This window comes from Peromyscus eremicus, chromosome 16_21, assembly GCF_949786415.1.
Source record: "Peromyscus eremicus chromosome 16_21, PerEre_H2_v1, whole genome shotgun sequence".
NCBI classification, from domain to species: domain Eukaryota; kingdom Metazoa; phylum Chordata; class Mammalia; order Rodentia; family Cricetidae; genus Peromyscus; species Peromyscus eremicus.
Genome location: NC_081432.1, coordinates 8,655,365 through 8,677,334, shown reverse-complemented (window position 1 = coordinate 8,677,334; position 21,970 = coordinate 8,655,365). Strand labels below are relative to the sequence as shown.

General features: G+C 46.8%; 1 pseudogene; it reads right to left on the bottom strand.

Annotated features, from left to right (window-relative positions):
• Positions 1–6,406: 6,406 nt before the first annotated feature.
• On the bottom strand, positions 6,407–6,714 carry LOC131893894 (large ribosomal subunit protein eL36-like; annotated as a pseudogene).
• Positions 6,715–21,970: the final 15,256 nt, after the last annotated feature.

The following is a 21,970-nucleotide window of genomic DNA, read 5'->3' as shown; positions in this document are numbered from 1 at the left end:
TCATAACCGCATTATATAAAGCAAGTGTTTGGGGAAATTTATCTGGAATAAATGCCAATAAGAAAGGAAGAGAGCATTCTCCCTTGTACCCATGCCAGGAGAGCTCTCGAAATGCTTCGGTCCCAGGTCTAGTTGGCTAGGTCTCATTTTATACTCTAAAACCACAAGGTAGGGCTGGCAAGCAAGTGAGACTTCACAGAAGCATATGTGGCATGTGGCGGTCAGCCTTTTGTTTTCAAAGGCACATGTCATAATTAGTTGACAGGTGTAGGCTTTTGCGGTCCGGTTGTTAAGGACAATTGCCCATTGTTTTGTCTGTTTCTTTAGGTTCCTGTCCCAGGTGTCAAGCGAAGTCATGCTTGGAAATGAGCTTTAAGTAAATTGCTGAATAAATTACTATCTAACAATTTTTTTTTTTTTAACCTTCTACTTCACAAGTAGGTAAGGAGAAGAGTGGTGTGCTGGGGCCACGGGCCTCGGTGGCTTGTGTGTGGGCAGGAAAAGGAGCTGAATGTTGGAAGTGAGGTCAAGAAGCTAGGATCCTGGGAGCAAGGTGTGTCAGCGGAGGGCTCCTGCCCCATGACAAGCTGTCTTCCAGCCTGAGTTCACAAGGCAAGCGCTGATCTGCAGGTCGCCATCCCAGACAACGGCTTTTGCTCTCACAGGCCTTACTGGGGTCAGGGGAGCAGTGTATGCCTCTCATAATATTCCACCAATGGCAGGTGGGAGACTTCCCAAGAGGTTAGGTTTTCTCTGAGGTAAGAAATGAGGAGTCCCACTCTCCATACCTAGGCTTCCGGGCATGGCCTGCCACTAAGCAACCTGAGTGTTGGGAGGAGCCCCTTGAGGGACACTCAAGGAAGCTGAGACCAGCCAGCCACTGTTTGGCAGTGACCTGATCCTAACTTTAGGCCCAGATATTGAGCTTTTGTCCTCTCAGAAAGAGACTCTGGGATCACCAGGAGCCTGTGTCCACAGCAGCCCAAGGCAGCAGACCCTTGCACGAGCAGAGGCCAGAGATCTGTGATTCCTTCCCCTCCCTCCTGAGCTCAGGGTGTGAGCACCAGCGGCTTCCCTTGTCTGCGGGCAGAGGAAACAGCTGCGACAGTGTTCTCTGAAAAAGCAACCTGATGGTACCGATGAGCATCCAAGGGCTTCCAGAACGCTCCACATAAAAGGAAACCTCTGGAAACTTTTGCAACAAGATGTGACAGTTGTGTAGCTTGGCCTCTTTGTAGGGCTCCTAACAGTGGGATCAGGACCTGTCCCTGGTGCTTAGCTAGCTCCTGGGAACCTGTTCCCCATGCTGGATGACCTTGCCCAGCCTTGACACAAGGGGAGGAGCTCAGTCTTGCCTCAAATTGATGTGCCATGCTTTGTTCAAGCCCATGGGAAGCCCTGCCCCTTTCTGAATGGAGATGGGGGAGGGGGGACAGGAGGAGAGGAGGGAGGGGAAACTGCAGTTGGTATGTAAAATAAATGAAAAAAGTATTATTAAAAAAAAAAAAAAAAGATGTGGGTTAATGGAGAAGGAAGCCGCAACAGTTAATCTTGGTTGCCAACCTGACACAGCTGGGAAGAGGAACCTCAGCTGAAGAACTGCCTCCATCAGGCTGGCCTGTGGGCAAGTCTGTGGTGAACTGTCTTAATTGCTAGTTGATGTCAAAGAGCCCAGTGATCCCATCCCTAGACAGGTGGGCCTGGGCTGTATGAAGAAGGTAGTTGAATGGGAACCTGAGAGCAAGTAAGCAGCCTTCCTCTGTGGTTCCCGCTTCAGCTCCTGCCCTCAGTGATGGACTGTGACCAGGAAGAGTAAGCCCAACAAACGCTTTCCTTCCCCCAATAGACTCAAGACAAACAGTCCCCCTACCAACCCCTGGCCCTGGGCCTCACCGGCAGCAGTACTGGACAAAGATCATGGGTCATACACAGAGAGCTAGGCCATCGAAGGTGGCAGAGTTTAATACTGTAGTGGATGTTTCAGAGACCAAGCATCAGAGGCAGGAGAGATAGCTCAGCAGTTAAAAATACTTGCTGTGGGATGTTCTGTATGGCAAATGTGTTGCTCTGATTGGTCAATAAATAAAACACTGATTGACCAGTGGCTAGGCAGGAAGTATAGGCGGGACTAACAGGAGAAAAGAAAGAACAGGAAGGCAAAAGGAGTCACTGCCAGCCGCCGCCAGGACAAACAGCATGTGAAGATGCCAGTAAGCCACGAGCCGCGTGGCAGGGTGTAGATTTGTGGAAATGGATTAATTTAAGCTATAAGAACAGTTAGCAAGAAGCCTGCCACGGCCATACAGTTTGTAAGCAATATAAGTCTCTGTGTTTACTTGGTTGGGTCTGAGCAGCTGTGGGACTGGCAGGTGACAAAGATTTGTCCTGACTGTGGGCAAGGCAGGAAAACTCTAGCTACAAATACTTGCTGTTCTTCCGGAAGACCCAGGTTCAATTTCCAGCACCCACATGGCGGCTCACAACCCTCTGTAACTCCAACTTCAGGGAAATCAATACCCTCCTCTGGCCTCATTGGGCACCAGGTATGCATACAGAGTACAGATATACGTGCAGGCAAAACACTCATATATTTATGAAATAAAATAATCAGTAAATAAATACTTTTAAAAGCCAGTCACGAGGGCTGAGGGGGGCATAGGACTCAGCCGATAGTGTACTCATAGCGAATTCATAAAACCTAGGTTCAATCCTCTACACCATGCACACCAGGCCTGGTGATGCCTGCCTGTAATCCCAGCACTTGAAAGGTGGGAGCAGAAGGATCAAGGTTTGGGGTCATCCTTGGCTACATAGCAGATTAGGAGACAGCCTAGGATACATGAAACCCTGACTCAAAAATAAAGCCATCTAGGTGTCATGGGCCACCTCTATCAAATCAGTGGGATAGCACCTTCATACACCGGACCCCATAAAACTTTAAGAACATTGAGAAATATGGAAATTAGTGTTTTCAGGACTCTGGAAGTTAACCAAAGACTTGCAACCATGGGAAACAGCTAACACTGGGTGGTGGCACACACCTTTGATCCCAGCATTTGGGAGGTCGAGGCAGGAGGATCTCTGTGAGTTTGAGGCCAGCCTGGTCTATATACCGAGTTCTAGGACAGCCAGAGCTACATAGTGAGACCTTACGTCTTAGGATTTCTATTGCTTTGAAGAGACACCATGGCCATGGCAACTCTTATAAAGGAAAATCATTTAACTAGGGTGGCTTACAGTTCAGAGGTTTAGTTCATTATCATCCTGGTTCAACATGGTAGCATGCAGGCAGACATGGTGCTGGAGATAAGAGTCCTACATCTTATCTCCCAGGCATGGCTTAAGCCATGGGCATGGCTTGAGCATATATGAGACCTCAAAGCCCACCTCCACAGTGACATGCTTCCTCCAACAAGACCACACCTACTTCAACAAAGCCACATCTCCTAATAGTGCCATTTCCTTTGGGGGCCATTTTCTTTCAAATTTTACTTCACGCTTGTCTTAAAAAAAAAAAAAAAAAAAAAAAAAAAAAAAAAAAAAAAAAGATAAGAATAAGAAGGAAAAGACAGCTAAAGGAAAGAATTCCTAGTGTTGTGGTATTTTGGCTTATTCTATTCCTATTCCCACTCCAACCTCTTCGACAGTCCAAAATCTAGCAGCTGAGATCCACTGGAGGGTCAGAACAAACCCATTGCTGCCCAGAGGCCTCATCCTCAATGGTCAAGTGGCCGTCGACATCGTCCACATTGGCAGAATCCTGCAGCCCGACATCGGGCCTGTGGTTATTTGGCCTGACTCAGACTTTGTTACTGGGAAGGCTTTTCCCTGGTGACCATTGAGGAGATGCAGCAGCAGCTGTTTAATGTCGCAGCTGCCTGAGGCAGTGTTCCTGTTCAAGACTGAAACCTCCAAAGGAAACGCTGGGAACTGTGTGTCCACAGGGAGTTGGGAAAGGCCTCAGCAGAGCCCTAGAATGCAGAAGCTAGAAGTCACTGTAAGAAGGGCACTCAGAAACACCCCCAAACAGCCAAGGCCCTGAACCAATGGACTGGAGAGTAATGAGATCCATTAGAAGATCAGTTGGGGTGGCTGTAAGCAAACACAAAACATAGCAAAGTTTACATGCAAGGAAGGGGGATGGGAGGAAGATCACAGCTCTAAAGACCCACATAAAGAAAGAAGAGAGAAAAGGGAGGGGCCGGGAGATGGCTCCCGGGTAAGTGCAGGCTGTATGAGCATTAGGACCTGGGTTCAACCCCTAGAACCCACGTGAAAAGGCTGGGCATGGTGGTGTGTATCTGCATCCCCAGCCTTGGGGAAGCAGAAAGAGGCAATTTCCTGGGACCTAGCACACTTGATGAGTTCCAGGCTAAGTCAGGGACCCCCATCTTAAAAAGAAAAAGAATCAAGGTTGGGCTGGGTGTGGAGTCATATGCCTTTAGTCCTAGCATTCAGGAGGCAGAGGCAAACAGATCTGTGAGTTGAAGGTCAGCTTGGTCTACATAGAGCAGGGGGTCTCAACCTTCCTGCTGCTGTGACCCTTTAATATAGTTCCTCCTGTTGCAGTGATCCTGAACCATAAAATTATTTTCACTGCTACTTCATAGCTGTAACTTTGCTGTTGTGAATTGTAATGTAAATATCTTTGTTTTCAGATGGTGTTAGGTGACCCCTGTGAAAGGGTCACTGACCAACCCCCAGGTGAGCAGCGACCAACAGGTTGAGAACCTCTGTCTCTTGACTAAATCTTTTTTTTATTTTGTTTTTGTTTCTCGAGACAGGGTTTCTCTGTGTAGCCCTGGCTGTCCTGGAACTCATTCTGTAGACTGGGCTGACCTTGAATTCAGAGATCCACATGCCTCTGCCCCCCCCCCCCAGTGCTCAGATTAAAGGTGTGAGCCACCACCACCTGGCTAAATCTTTACTAAGAAGTATTTTCATTCATGCTGGACATAGTGGCACACCTGTAATCACAGTGCTGGGGAGGCAGAGGCAGGTGGATCTCTGGGAGTTCGAGGCTAGCCTATGTAGTGAGTTCCAGGCTAGCCAGTGTGACTCATCTCAAAACAGAAAGTACTTTCACAGACTAAGAAACAGAATAAAGGGGCTGGAGAGATGGCTCAGAGGTTAAGAGCACTTACTGCTCTTGCGGAGGATCCAGGTTCTATTCCCAGCATCTACCATGGTTTTATCTTATCTACTCATGTACCAAACAACACGCAGGTATCAGAAGCTTTACAAGAGGTGTTGTGATGAAATAGCCTAATAGGACAAGCTCTTAGAGCTGACAGGCCCCTTGCTGGGTAGAATAAACCCACTGGTGGCTCTCAGGAAACCCACCAGAGACGCAGCAGCTGTCGATGGCAGTGGAGGCTAAACCCCTATTTAATATTTTAACCTTTAATAACTTTTCGATGAGACTTTTAACATTTTGATAGGAAAGACAGAAACTAGGCATGATGATGCACACCTTTAATCCCTATACTCAGGAGGCATCTGAGATCGAGGCCAGCCTGGTCTACAGAATGGGTTCTAGGACAGCCAAGGCTGTTACACAGAGAAATCCTGTCACCAAAAAAAAAAAAAAAGAAAGAAAGAAAAAGAAAAGAAAAGAAAAGAAAGAAAAGAAAAGACAGTACGTGTGATATTTTGTTTTTGCTTTAACAAATAAATCTTGCCTGAAAATCAGAGTGCAGAGCAAACCACTAGAGGCCAGGCAGTGGTGGCACACACCTTTAATCCCAGCACTTGGGAGGAGGAAACAGGAAATGGTATAGCTAGATGGAAAGAGGAAGTGATAAGGTGGGGTAGAGACAGGAGCTTGGTCCCTTTCAGGCTGAGGATTCAGTAGAGGTACAAAGTCTCTCTAGTGGCTGGCTGCTCTGCTTCTCTGATCTTTCAGCATTTACCCTGATAATCTGACTCTGGATTTTTATTATTAAGAATTTCTGCTACATCTGGTGTCCAATTCACAAAATTCACGAATTCACAAAAAAGCCACTTGCCTGTGGCTTTGTAGCCGCCAGCACAGGCTGGAGCTGCACACGGCCAGAGTCACTACCCCGCCAGCCAAGTTTCTGATGCAGACTTCTGCAGCAAACTCCGTAGGCTTTGGTTTCCAAAAACCACAGGAGTTAGCCGCTTTCACGCATTCCCCCATGCAGATGGCTGGCTCTTTGACTTCTTCTCTCCCAGTGGGTTGTGGGCTCTCCCTGGACCCCCTCCTCGGGCTGCTATCATACTAGGTAACTGCCTTGAAACCCACTCAGGCTTCTACTGTTCTACACAGAAGCAGTCAGCCTCACATCTGATCATCATTGTCGGCAGATTTGGTGAGACAATTGGGAATTCTTTTTTTTTTTTTTTTTTTGCCCGGTAGCAACGTTTATTGGGGGTGGGGGAATCAGTCCTTCTTGGCCACAGGCTTCCTCATGGCGGCCAGCACATTGCTCAGCTCCTCCCGCTTCCTCTTGGCCCGGATGTGCGTGCCCACCCACTTCTTGATGAACTTGAGCACGCGCTTGTCCTTGGACACCTTGAGCAGCTCCATGGCGCCGCTCATTGGGCGCGAAGCCGCACACCTCCCGGATCATGTCCCGCCGAATGTGGTGTGCTTGGTGAGGTGCCCTTGCTGTGTCTCGGCTTGTTGATGTTCTTCGTCACCTTGTGGCCCTTGTTGAGGCCCACGGCCATGGGGTAGCGCAGGGCCATCATGGCTTCTGCTCTCTGATGGCGGCCACGACAGGCGGGAATTCTTAAAGGGAGGAATTAGTTAAAAAAGAGAGTTTTTTCCCACATTAAAAAAAGGGAAACACTATTACAATGTAGGGAATTAGATCTCTGTATGATAATACACTGGACAGTTTGAAAATGGAGCAATTAAATGAGAGGATAATTAATTTAGATGGGTTTATGTAATGTCAATTCTAAATACCTGTTTGATTATTTTTTGTTTTATCATTTAAAAAGTTGGTTAATATGAGTGCCAAGATAAAAGTTTTAGAAAAACTTATTAAAACAGATGATAGAGATATTCAGACCCAGACGGAGGAATTTAAAGGAGAACCAATCTCAGCATTATAAGGTTACAGAAGAGCCTAAGGTTTTCAAACAGCCAACCTTAATTTATCCAGTAACCTCACAGGAGCTGCCATATGATAGATATCTTCCAGGCTATGTAAGAGCTGAATGGACTCCTGTACAAATGTTAGATTTGAGGAGATTCAAGGAAGCAATAGTCTCATATGGAATGCATTCACGTTTTGTGAAGCAGATGTTAAACTCATGGTAAATTGTGATAGAATTACCCCTCAAGACTTGATTAGAGCAGTCTTGGAGGCTGGTCTTCAATTACAATGGAGGATCTGGTAGAAAGATGAGGCTAAGACCATTGAACAATGAAGTAGGCTAGAGGTATGGAAATCTCCCAAGATCAACTTCTTGGAGAGGGAGATTATGCTAATGTAGAAAGGCAGTCTCTATATGATGACCACACCCTGGCTTTATGCTGCACAGAGCCTTGAATGCTTGGGACATAATTGAAGAAGTAGGGAAGAAAATTGAGTCATATACTAAGGCTATGCAAAAGAAACCTTCACTGATTTCTTACAAACATTGACGTCAACAGTAAATAGAATGATACCAAATTCAGAAACTAGACAAAAAATAATTGAATCTCGGGCTGGAGAGATGGCTCAGTGTTAAGAGCACCGACTGCTCTTCCAGAGGTCCTCAGTTCAATTTTCAGCAACCACATGGTAGCTCACAACCACTTGTAATGAGATCTGGAGCTGTCTTGTGGCCTGCAGGGACACATGCAGGCAGAATATTGTATACATAATAAATAAATAAATCTTTTAAAAAAATGAATCTCTAGCTTTTGAAAATGCTTATGCATAATGCAAAAGGGTAATTAGGCCATTAAATACAAGATCACCACCTTTGGAGGAATGGAGGAATGAATCTGAGATACAATCAATATTGAATCTCAAAACCATCATGATGCTTGGATAAGAGAGATGATTTCCAGAGATTTGAAGAAAAATTGAAATGTCAAGTGTTTCAATTGTGGTAATCAAGGCTACCTAAAAAGGGACTTTAAACAAGGCATTCCTAGAAACAATGCTTTTCTAAGAAAATCCCAACAGAATGTCCCTCCCTTCTGGATTATGCAGAAGGTGTGGCAAAAGCAGATATTGAACTAATGAATGTAGACAAGGGACAGTCAAGGTAACCTTTTGCCATTGGGAAACACCTTGGGGGCCTCTCACAGGCCCCCATGTCAAATTTGGTTCAGTTGTTTCCTGTCACCATGGAGGAAACTCCTTTCTAGAGCAATTAAAGAACCTAATGCCTATTGTAAGAAACCATACTGCTCTGGATGATTGAACAGCTATAGAAGAGAGAACAAAGAATTCAGAAGAAACCATAAAGTGAATATTCTGGCAAACTTCTATAAATCAACAAAGACCAAAATTAAAAATATAAATAAATGGCATAGTCATTGAAAGTCTTGTAGACATAGGTGCAGATGTAACAATAATTGTACCAGAATCTTGGCATCCAAATTAGCCTCTTCAGGAGCTAAATGTTCAACTTTTAAGGATTAGAATGTTATCTCAGGTAAGACAGAGCATGATATGGGTTGAATGTATAGGGCCAGAAGGACACAGAGGAAAATTAAAGCCACATATGGCTAACATAGCAATGAATTACGGGGACATGATTTGTTATAACAATGGAATACCCAGATTAACATTCCTCCAATGTAGCTAGAGTTTTCCTGCCTGGCCCACAGTCAGGGCAAATCTCTCTCACCTGTCAGTCCCACAGTCACTCAGACCCAACCAAGTAAACACAGAGACTTATGTTGCTTTCAAACTGTATGGCCGTGGCAGGCTTCTTGCTAACTGTTCTTATAGCTTAAATTAATCCATTTCCTTTAATCTATACCTTGCCACATGGCTCGTGGCTTACCGGCATCTTCACATGCTGTTTCTCATCGTGGTGGCTGGCAGTGTCTCTCTGACTCAGCCTTCCACTTCCCAGCTTTATTCTTCTCCTTGCCCTGCCTATACTTCCTGCCTAGCCAACGGCCAATCAGTGTTTTATTGATTAATTAGCAACACATTTGCCATATATCCCACAGCACTCCAATCTCAGGAACAAACCATAAACTAATATATGTTTCTGGAAAAAATATTAGAAGCTATTATAAAGACCAGTCACTGACCATTCAAGTTGTACAAGAACAGGGCACAACAGCTGCTGATCTTTCAAAGGCACCAACAGCCCTACCTTTAAAATGGTTGGTGGACAAACCTGTATGGGTTGAACAATGACCTTTAACATAAGAGAAACTACTCAGCATAAATGCTTAGTATATTGAAGAATCAACCAGCCCTTCAAATTCTCCTGAATTTGTGATTAAAAGGAAATCTGGAAAATGGAGAATGGTAACATATCTAAAAGCTGTCAATAAGGTGATTCAGCCAATGGGCTCTCTACAGTCTGGAATTCCTTTGCCTTCTCTGTTAACTAAAGAATGGTCTCTTATACTTATCAATTTAAAAGACTGTTTCTTCAATATAACTTTACAAGAACAAGACAGAAAAATTTGCCTTCACAGTGCCTACTTATAATAATTCTCAGCCTGTTAAGAGATATCAATGGAAGGTTCTCCCACAGGGAATGTTGAATAGCTCCACCCTATGCCAATATATTCTACAACAGCCATTGGAAATGATATGTAAGCAATTTCTTCAATCTATAGTTTACCATTACATGGATGACATGGACTAGCTGATTCAAATGTAGATACTTTAGAAAGAATGTTTGAAGAAGTAGACAAAATTTTGCCTTTTGGGGGATTACAAATTGCTCCTGAAAAAATACAAAGAGGAGATTCTATTACTTACTTAGGATATAAAATAGGTCTACAAAAAATTAGACCCCAAAAGATGCAAATTAGGAGAGATTGATTGTGGACTCTTAATGACTTTCAAAGATTGCTAGGAGACATTTCCCATCTATGGCCCACTTTTGAAGTAGAAAATCAAAAACTGATTAATTTGTTCAAAACCTTAAATGGTGACAAGGACTTAAACAGTCCTCCAGAGCTGAGCTGTCCTAGCAGCTCAAGGTGTCACCTGGCTCCCTGAACAGTCAGGATGCCTTTCCCCCAGAGTTGCAACATTTGCCTACAGGTATACTTACACAAATTAAGACTGACAATGATCCAGCATATGTCTCTGGTAAAATAAAACATTTTTAGCTTATTATAACATAAAACATATTACAGGTATACCACACAATCCTACAGGCCAAGAAGTCATAGAAAGATCAAATTGAACTCTAAATGAGTTCAGGCTAAATAAACAAAAATGCTAAATAAACAGAAATGGATGATAATGAGCCCAGAAATAGTTTGCATAATGCTTTATTGACTTTGAATTTTCTAAATGGTAATGAGAAAGGAACAACAGTCTTTTTAAAGTCCAATTAAAAAATTAAAGCTGGCTTTGGAGTTGGAGTGTGGTTCTCCCTTCTCTAAACTCAAGCATGCTTGTTAAAGTAAAATCCAAAATCTCTGTCTCATGTCAGAAGAGCCACCTGATATGGGACAGAAGAAAAACCAAAATTAAAGGACTATTTTATGGCCATGAATTCATAATCCTTTGGTTTTATTTTAACTCTTTAGAGCTTTTCTTAAAGTATAAATATTATCCTCAAACTTATAAGATATATATACATATATTTTAAACTTTTTGTCATGATATTAATGGTCATATAGAGTACTAACTAATTCTAGAAAAAAAGCTTCATCTAGCTTCCTGTACATAATTTCAGGTTTGAGTCTCTATCAAGTAACTAGGAATTAAGTTTTTGTACTCTGAATGTACATAACAAATATTGATCCTTTAACCTCTTTGAGATCAGCTGCATATGACATTTAAAATGTTTAAGTTTTCTGCAATGAACCATGACCACATCTAACTGCGACCTTTGAAGTCTCCAAAATGAGGATGGTGCCACACAACAATGATTCCACATGGACTATGATAATACCACTAAGCTAACAAACACCACCTAAAGATCAACTTTGGACTAAAAACTGCTCAGGACAATCTTGAAGTGGCTAGCTGAGATGATCCAGCCTCACAGACTACTCTAGCCAGGACTTGAGACAAGCCCTGCACTTTCCCATTATGCAGAGACTAGACAGCAAATGATACCGCTACTTCTCCCAGAACAAAGGAGTTTAGATTCAGGGTTCTTGTTTTGAAAAGAAAAAAAGGGGATATAGATACAATAGGATATAAGAGTAGATTATTGATTCTACTCTGAAAAGAAACAGAGAGATATAGAATAGGATAAAAAGACAGATTATTGAATCTACTTTTAAACCAAAAAAGCAACTACTGGTTTTAAATATTTTACATTAGATTGGACTTTTGTACATTGTATACAAATTTTGTATATTGGTACAAATTTGAGATTATTTTTGACAGTAAATACTGTACATTGTTGGGTGGTGGTGGCACACGCCTTTAATCCCAGCACTCGGGAGGCAGAGCCAGGCAGGTCTCTGTGAGTTCTAGGCCAGCCTGATCTACAGAGCAAGATCCAGGACAGGCACCAAAACTACATAGAGAAACTCTGTCTCGAAAAAACAAAAACAAAAACAAAAGATAGTCTTGGTAATGCAAGTTCGGATAGAAAGTGAATTAGGTACATTTTGGACTCACCAACATAGGATAGATATGGAGTATTTTCATTGAATTTGTCAATTGTTAATGGACTAGACACTGTTGATGTAATTATTGCTTGTATTTATTGCATATAGTTTCCCTTATATGTTATAACCTTTTTTTATTTTAGAAGGGAAAATGTGGTGATATTTTATTTATGCTTTAACAAATAAAGCTTGCCTGAAGAATCAGAGTGCAGAGCTAGCCACTAAGGGCCAGGCAGTGGTGGCACACACCTTTAATCCCAGCCCTTGGGAGGAAGAAACAGGAAGTGATATGGCTAGGCAGAGAGAGGAAGTGATAAGGCAGAGTGGAGACAGGAGCGTGGCCCCTTTCAGGCTGAGGATTTGGTAGAAGTAAGAAGTCTCTCTAGTGGTTGGCTGCTCTGCTTCTCTGATCTTTCAGCATTTACCCTGATATCTGGCTCCAGGTTTTTACTATTAAGACCAATTAGAATTTGTGCTAAAAGTACCTTTCAGTTATGGTTCCAGCAGGGGCGTAAACAGCAGTCACGCATGCTCTACTCCCTCCCTTTCCAGAAAGCTTAGACAAGAAAGAAGAGAAGGAGTCACAGACAGTCCTCACAAACTGTGTGCCTGAGCCCTGGACAAACTGCCGCAGCCAACCGTGCCACACGAGAGTGAGCGGGTTCCCAGGAGAAAGGGCATAAGGCTTTGTCCTTACAGAATAGGGTCATCTGCTCTCTTCGCTACTGCCTTCTGATCCCCAGAAAGCAGCCCTGGTCAGGGCCTATCAGTTTCAAACATGGAGCAAGGCCTTCTGAAAAGGGATCAGTTAGGGGCTGGAGAGATGACTCAGTGGTTAAGAGCACCGGCTGCTGTTGGGATTCTGCCATGCGCAGTTCAATAGCTAAGCAAGGGGTCTTACATCTTACGTCATCAGGGCGCTGCGTGATCACACAAATATGCGCAGCGCGGTCACACAGTCAGCACATGCGTGGCTTAGCTCCATAAGCTCACCTGCGCATGTGCATGGGAATCCTTAAAAAGCCAGACAGGTTCCTCCTCCCTCCTCTCTGTTCTCTCCTCCCTCCCTCCCTCCCCTCCCTCCCCTCTCTCTCTCTCTCTCTCTCTTCCTCTCCTCTCCTCTCCTCTCCTCCCCTCCCCTCCCCTCCCCTCCCCTCCCCTCCCCTCCCCTCCCCTCCCCTCCTCTCTCTGCCTGTGCTTCTTCCCCAGGCCTGGTCACTCTCTTCTGTCCCCCTCCCCCTCCTCCTAATAAAGCTCTGATACCGGGTTTTGTCATGTCTCATGACCTTTCCACACGGTAACCAGTGCTGCTTAATATGTTTAAAACAACAGCTGCCCTTCCAGAGGACCTGGGTTCAATTCTCAGCACCCACAAGGTGGCTCACAGCTTTCTCTAACTCATTTCATGGGATCCAACACCCCCTTTGGCCTACAGAGAAACGCACATGGTACACAGACCCACATGCAGGCAAAACACCCATGCTTGTTACAATAAAATAAAAAATGAAATTTTACGAAAGAAGAAGAAGAAAGAGAAGGGATCAGTCATGGCCTGGAGCTTCGAGAGTCATGGCCTGGAGCTTCGAGGACCCTCAGCTGCCCTGGGGTGATCAGCCAGCAGCCACAGGCACTAGGGAGAAGAAAGGTCAGAGAGGCAGGGGAAAGTCCCTGTGCGACTCTAAAATGCCATGGGAAACAGTGTCAGGCAGGGCGCTACGGCAGGGAGGTAGAATACTTTACCAAGACAGAATACACTGTGAGAGAGCATCGAGTTCCCAGAGAGGGGGACTGTGCTGTCACCGAGGGGGTGGGCGGCATACTTTTACAGCAGTTGAAGGGGGGAGGTGTTTGATCTTTTCTGGACTCCTGTGTGGGTTCCTGTCTGAGGGGGCAGGTGGGCCAGCCTCTCATTATCTTGCTGAGTAGTAAATTTTAGAGTGTGTTTTTTCTAGAGACTGGCCGTTTGTGGACTGCACGCTCGGTCATCAGTGGTCAGGCTCTGGGTGTCTAAGACGCCGTGGGTCCCCGCGGGTGGTCAGACGCTGAACAGCCTGATTCTTAAAGTATAGGATCTTTGCTTTGACTTTGGGTCTTTTGTCGCCACAGGCAGGATCCCCGCCAGTGACCTCAGTCCATTCTAAGTCTGTGTCAACTGTCCTTGGGACTCAGCAGCCACTGGCGTGTTTAAAGAGGGAGAGGAAGCAGGCGGGCCCAGGGCGGCATGTAAACGTTCCAGCTCCTGAACCAGTTGTTTCCCCAAAGGGGCAGTGTTTGGTACCAGCTGCCTGCCATCCATCACCCTTCTTCAAACTTCCTCATTCGGCTGTTACTGCAGGGCTGCTGCCCATCCCCCCACCACTAAGGAGCTCACCAAGCTGGCTCCTGCTGCTCAGCCTGGCCTGGCGCCAGGATTGTACCCTCCCCCAATACCAGTCCCAGCCTCCCAGTCTAACAGGCTCTTGCCTGTCCTGTCACTCATGACTGCCTTTCCATGGGGCACATCTGGCTGCCGAGAGGACCCCAGGCTCTTCAGACCACCTCCCCAATACACAGCACATTCATGTAGAAATAATTGCTCCACCTCGGGACCAGCTTCATCATTTCCCCCTGTACAGCTCCATGACCATTGACCATTAGCCGATGCCCATCACCCCTGATGCCCCAGGAAGTCGCCGGGAACCGTACCACACCTCGACCCAGCGTCTACTGGAGTCTGAACACTCTGTATGTTAGTAGAGGCCACAAACCTACAATTCAGCAAGGACCTCACCTGCAGGCGACCTTGGGCACCTGTTGGGGAAGAGGCTGGGCACGCTCCCACCCTCTAGTATCTCTACCCTCACAGTAGTGGGCACAATGGGGATCACTGCACCTCTTCAGTGAACGGTTCTGATGAGCGCAGTGCCTGGCTCGCTACAAATTTCCCCTTGACTTCAGCAGAAATCTGCCGCATTTGCTTCAACACGACCCAACAGCCCCCGTTGTCTGCCTCCTTTCCTCATTCCCTCATTAGCTTAATCACTTACAAAACTGATTTACACACTGGTCACCCAGATCTTCCGGAGCCTCCCCAACTCAGAAAGATCATATCCCACGATGAAGCTGAGAGAGACCACTGAAGTCCCATCCCGGTCCCTGAGGTCCCTACTGAACTTTTTTGTTTGTTTGTTTGTTTGCTTGCTTGCTTGAGACAGGGTCTCACTGCATGGCCCTGGCTGATCTGGAACTCTTTGTGTAGACCATGCTGGCCTTGAAGTCACAGATAGCCTCTACCTCTGAGTGCTGAGATTAAAGGTGTGTACCACCCTTTCTGAGACTGCTGACCATGTCAGGGTCACTCAGGCCAGGAGGACTGATCCAAGGCTGACTCAGTCTCCTAGGTTCTGCCCCCTCCAGGGACAGCCATCAGTGTGGCTGGTGGCAGACACATGCCACACTGAACACTAACCATGGAGACCAAAGACAGGGAAAACCCTTCCTCACTGCGCTTACATCCAGTGACCTCTGTTAGAGTGCCAAGTTGCTGTCCTGTGATGACAGGGAGCAGAACCAAGAGGCCATGTGACCCCCAGGTATGGAACTGGAGAGGGAACAGACTGAAGGAACAGGGTTGGTCCTCAGTTCCCTCGCCCTATCCCATGGCCCAGCTCCATCACTTATAAGCATATGGCCCCTGTGCAGGGCCAGAGCCTGGCTGGGCTGATCCAAGGTAGACACCGAGCCAACTGTACACCTCACAGGCCCAGAGTCCTCATGGTCTGTCCATGCTCCTGATAGCCCATGAGGAGGCGTGTGCTCCCTCAGGTTCTGGAGGCAGAGGAATCTCACCCTGCCTCTGACAGCCTTGCTGTGGATGCTGAGGTTGCCCTTCAGGTCAGGCCTCCTACGGGGATGTTAGGGTGGTCCATGAGGACTGAGGCTTGCCACAGAGGGTTGAGGCTCCGCTGTAGGGGTTAGGGATTCCATGGAGGTTCGGGGCTCCCTAGGGGAGCTGCCACTGCTGAAGTCCAAGCCCTGGTGGACCCTGAGGTTCTGGCCTTTGGCAGTCCACCTGCTCTGAGCACATGTTCCAAGAAGCAATGTCTGACCACCTACAGCTTTGTTCTTGCATTAATCCCCCATCTGAACTAATCTCTGCAGGTGTAGCCTACCTGAGCTGTCCATAGGCCAGGACCTGGCTGCTGAGGACATGGATATCTTAAAAGAAGGAGGGAGAAAGTAAAGTGTGGTGTAGGTTCCAAGTTGAGCCAAGAGTTGCCCTCAGCTTGTGGGGGCTGGTGCTTCTTTGTGCACAGCTTTGTGCCCTGGTGTTTGGGGTGGGGCTGTCTGTGCCAGGCTACACAAGGCCACGTGGTTACCATTGTGGCTCCTCAGGACCAGACAAGACAGGCATGATCCATGAGCAGACTTGGACCCCTCCACAGACCCAAGAGTGGGTGCTTGTGGCCAGCTGGTGGAGAGGTTTCTGGGGCACAGTTTCTCCGTTTGCCAGGCTGGCTGGGACACTGCAGGCAACCGATGGGCTTGAGAAGGCTCCAACTCTGGCTCCTCTCTGTGCCGTCACTCAGCGCTAACGAGCTCGCTTTCCAGGTACTTGCTATTCCCTGCACTGTCTACGCTCCTCACAGCTCCCAGCTCTGAGTGCCCCACTATTTATAGCTGACTACTTGAGAGACACAGATTACTATTCTAACACAGCCTTTAAGCTCCAGGAGAACATTGAAGAACAGTTAGCTGACCAGTTTGCTAATGAACTTTTCTCTGGCGACTTAGCAGTTACTCCGTCTCCCTTTCCTGACGTGATGACTGTACTTTCCTGTTCCAAGAGGCCGCTCCAAAAATATAACCTCCTTTAAATAAACTGTGCGATTGCACTTCCCTCAGGGAAGGCACATTCCTCCTCCCCCTGATCTGCCTGTCACCCAGGAAAGCAAGGCCGTTTCTCCATCAGTCTTAGAAAGCAAGCTGGAACTTCTGGGGTGGCTTTGTGCCTGCTGATGTCACACTCACCTTCTGATGTCCTCTCAAGGCCCAAGACTGCTCTACGCTGCCTGAGCAGAGAGAGAAAAGGAGGGAACAGAAACCCTGAGTAGGGAGGGGCGCTTGCTCATGGGGGCTCTGTGCCAGGGAGCTTCTGCTCACATTTGATTCGCAAATCCTCAAATGACCCACAGAGAAGACAGGACTGGGCAGGGAAACTGAGGCTCAGCTCTGGGCTCCACATACTGCCATCTGAAGGTGTCCTGCAGACCAGAACCTCAGAAACCCTGTATTGAAAAACAGAGAGAGAGAGAGAGAGAGAGAGAGAGAGACAGAGAGAGACAGAGACAGAGACAGAGACAGAGACAGAGACAGAGACAGAGAGAGATTCTGCCTCAACAGATAAGTGAAGAATGAGGGCTGGAGAGATGGCTCAGGGGTTAAGAGCTCTGACTCTTCTTCCAGAGGACCTGAGTTCAATTCCCAGTACCCACATGGCAGTTCACACCTGTCTGTAACTCCAGTTTCAGGGGACCCTGACATGTATGGCAAAAACACAAATGCACATAAAAATAAAATAAAATATATTTGCCGGGCGGTGGAGGCGGTGGAGGCGGCGGCGGCGGCGGCGGCGGCGGCGGTGGTGCACGCCTTTAATCCCAGCACTTAGGAGGCAGAGCCAGGTGGATCTCTGTGAGTTTTGAGGCCAGCCTGGGCTATAGAATGAGTTTCAGGAAAAGCGCAAAGCTACACAGAGAAACCCTGTCTCACAAAACCAAAAAAAAAAAAAAAGAAAAAGGATTCAATTTTGGGTTGGGGATTTAGCTCAGTGGTAGAGCGCTTGCCTAGCAAGTGCAAGGCCCTGGGTTCGGTCCTCAGCTCCAACAACAACAACAACAACAACAACAACAACAAAAAGAATGATTAAGGAAGATACCAGATGTCGCCTCTGGCCTCCACACATAAGCACATGTTTCCACACACATGTGAATATACATGCCTCACACCTGAGAAAAGATGTGTTTATGATACCCCTGCAGGAAGCAGGGTCCTGGGGCACCAATAGTTAAAGAAAAAAATAGTTCCACTGAAATGACCTCTCTGACCTTTGGCAGAATTACCTAACTCCACCTGCCCTCAGCATGCACCCTACCACAGGGGATGGCATCTCCTGGAGGCAGGAGCATTGTCTTTCAGAGTCCCCTCCCTACCCCATACTCCTGCCCATCACAGGCTTCCAGCCACATAAAAACAAGCGAAGGCCGCCTAGATGGCTCAGTTCATGAAGGTGCTTGCCACACAAGCTGACAACCTATGTTTGGTGTTCAGAACCCATGGCAAAAGAGAACTGACCTCTGAAGTCATCATCTGACCTCTCCATGTGCACCTTAGATAGCAGATAAAATTAAGACACACAGAGACATGGGCAAGTTGGTGGTTTCTAAATTCCTGCACAGACCCAGGACAATGGACATTGAGTGCTCAGCAATAGCCTGTTCATGCATGCCCGTCCATTCCCGTCCACAGCAGCATTACTCAGAACAGCAAAGGTGAATGGAAGACAATTCATGGTACTGTAGTGGGCTACTGAACTATAGTTATACTATCTCAGAAAGTAATCTGAAGAATACTTTAAGAGATAGTATAACTATAGTTCAGTAGCCCACTACAGTTAAAAAAAAGTACTTGAAGTGCTAAAACTGTCTTGGGCAAACTGGTCTCTAATCACTTAGAACAGCCATAAATTCCTAAGGTAAACTGGTCACACAGACCTGCCATAAATTCCTTAACAATGTGACCCTGACCTACAGGTTAACTGCCTGACTACTTAACTGCTGTCTCTCCACTTCTGTAAATAATGCTTGCTTGCTGCAGATATCCAGAGCTGCCTTTCTGTATACATGACAGTTGCCATTTATCTTAGTTAGGGTTTCTGTTGCTATGAAGAGACACCATGACCACAGCAACTCTTATAAAGGAAAATATTTAATTGAGGTGGCTTGCTTACAGTTTCAGAGGTTTAGTCCATTATCATCGTGGTGGGACGTGGCGGCATGCAGGCAGACATGGTGCTGGCTACATCTTAATCAAAAGACACAGGAAGCAGACTGACTCACTGGGCGTGGCTTAAGCATATATGAGACCTCAAAGCCAGCCTCCACAGTGACACACTTTCTCCAAGACCACACCTACTCCAGCAAGGCCACACCTCCTAAAAGAGTGCCACTCCCTTTGGGGACCATTTTCTTTCAAACCACCACATCATTATTGCCTTTAAAAACTCGAACAAATTTGGGGTTGAGGCCGCTTCCTGCTATTCTGACTGGGACAGCCCCTTCAGCAGTGAACAAGGACTCCATACGACTTAGTTAGGCATCTCAGGAGTTTCTCTCTCCAGGTACCCCATAACTGTAGATTCACCCTGGAGAATATTATACAACCCTTAAAAAGGAATGGGGTTTGACACACGTCAACCTGGGTGAACCTTGAAGACCTTGTGTTCAACTAAAGAAGTCAGACAAAGGCCACCCATGAGATTCCAGTTCTATGACAAGTCCTGAAGAGAAGGATCCACAGACATGGAAAGCAAGTCTGTGGTTTTGGGGGGGGGGGGGCGAGGAGAGGGGGAATGAGCAGCCACTGCTGATGGGTGTCGTTTTCTTTGGTGAGAATGTCATGGTTATGTGGTACTGTCAATGTGCTAAATGCTAACTGCACTGTAACATCACCTGACTGTCCACGGGCTCAGATGAGAGCAAGTCCTTAGCGTTCCTCCAAGCAGCCTCCGGCTACTGCCTCGCCTGCGGCAGCTGCATCATGGTGCATGTAATTAACTCCTACTTCTGCCTCTGCCTTGGGAGCTCCTCCACTGTCCTTGTCACCGGCCTGTCACAGCCGTCCTGCAGGGCAGCTACCACAGGTGAACTGGGCATATGTGTGTCACCACAACAAAACTGTTTAAACACAGTAAGTGGGCGCTGTTGTTCTTGGACCACGCCTTCCCAGTGAGAAATCACCCTACACTCTTAGAGATTAAGAGAGGAAAAGGCTCTTTTACAAAATAGCGCATGTCTGACTCTGGCTAACACCCAAAGAGAAGGTGGCCTCAAAAAAGGTTTGGTTAACTTATCTACACCTGAGGTTCCTGCAGTCCACAGACACAGTCATCTTTAAGGCCATGACCCCAGGTTACACGTTGAACAATTTAAACAGGGACAGGAGATTGCAAGTCTGGCCTCGCAGGCGGACGGGAGATTGGCACAGCAAAGGTGTTGTCAGAATCCGTTAAGTACACCAGTGCTGTTCTTTTTCAACAGTTGTTACCCCACTTCATTTTGCCCACCGGGCAGGATGATGCTTTTCCTGAGAGGACACAGGGGACTTCAGGACAGACCAGGGCTTACAGATGGCTGTGACCCTGCCCTGTCCCCTGGAGCTGCACATTAGCGGCATGTTCTCTGATACGAGGATGGCCCAGCTGGCTGGCTGTAAGTCAGGGGTGTCTCCTTTCATTATGGGAATGGGGCTTCACTGCAGGTCAATCTTGATGAATAAACACCAGCAGAAACTTTCTCAGCAACCCTGAACCTCAGTTATGGTACAGAATTTTCTTTCTCGGGGTTTCTAGCTCACTGCCTTCTAGTCATCTTGGAGGCCATTCTCCTTTAGCTAAATTCTACTTGTGTAACTTAGTATCTCCCAAGTAAGTTCATTGGTGAATTATTTTTCTTCCTTCTCCCCCCCCCCCTTTTCTTTTCTTTTTTGGTTTTTCAAGATAGGGTGTAACCCTGGCTGTCCTGGAACCCAATCTGTAGACCAGGCTGGGCTGGCCTGGAACTCCCAGAGACCTACCAGCCTCTGCCTCCTGAGTGCTGGGATTAAAGGTGTGTGCTATCACTGCCCAATGCCATTAGTAAATTTTTTTAAAAAAGATTTATTTATTATGTATACAGTGTTCTGCATATATGTCTGCAAGCCAGAAGAGGGCACCAGATCTCATTATAGATGGTTGTGAACCACCATCATGTGGTTGCTGGGAATTGAATTTAGGACCTCTAGAAGAACAGTCAGTGTTCTTAACCACTGAGCCATCTCTCCAGCCCCCATCCATTAGTAAATTCTTTATGGCATCAGTTTTACTATAAGTTTCTCCTTCATCGCTATCACTTGAACACTGCCTGCTCCCCAGAGGCTGGCCCCCAGCTTGAAAAGCGTTGGAACCTTTTAGAGGTGGAGCCTGGTGGGAAATCCTCAGGTCACAGGAGGGACGGCCCTGAAGGGGACTGTGGGGCCTCAGCAACGTCTTTCTCTAGGCTTATTTGTTTTTACATTTTCCATTACATCAGCTCCACTCTGTCACATGCTCCCGTCATCATCAGACTCATGGGGACCACAGAATAATGGAGCTGACTGACTGCAGCTCCATCAGCCCAGCCTGGTCTACAGATTGGGTTCCAGGACTGACAGACTGCAGCTCTTAAAACTGTGAGCCAAAAAAAACCCAAAAAAAACAAAAACAAAACAAAACAAAAACAAAAACAAGAGTGTGGAATCTAGAGTGGGGATAACCCTCCCCCCATACATACATGCATCCACACAAGCTACATCCAGGCTTTGTGGGGGTGTCCAGACCTGGTTTCATGTGCCTGAAGTGGCCTGGATGCTGCATAGGGCCTATGTCTGTCCCACTGTGTGTTCTGAACCTGCTGTCTGCCCACATGGTGCTCTTCACCAGCCGAATCAGCAGCGCCCCCTTCTGGGCTCAGGTGGACTTTCCCCACGGTGGCTGTCATCCAATTGCTTCCACTTGGTTTCCAAGCACCACATGCCTGCTGGAGGTTGAGCAGCAATTGTTTGCAGTGATGTAGGGACACTCACAGGCAGGAAGGGGAGGGACCAAGTCCCTGACTCTCTCCCTTTCCTCCCTGTCCTTTGCTGTGAGCAAAACCTAGGGAGCCACGGGGTGAGGAAGCTAGGCTGTGTAGACGGCATTTTTTTTCTAGCTTTGGCAGTTGATGCTGGCCTGGAGAGACAGCTCAGCCGGCACTGGACTTTCTAGAGAGTGACCAACCAGCCCTAGAGCCCAGCTTTCACTCATACCCAGGTGTCTAGGCCCTCACCTAACCACTGTTTCTAAGCGATATTTACCTTTCTCTCATCGCCTCAAGCAGGTACCAGACACCTGGGGACAATGTCCATGCTCCAAGCCTGATGGAGCGTCCCACACCAGCCCATCCTCCCCATCCTCAG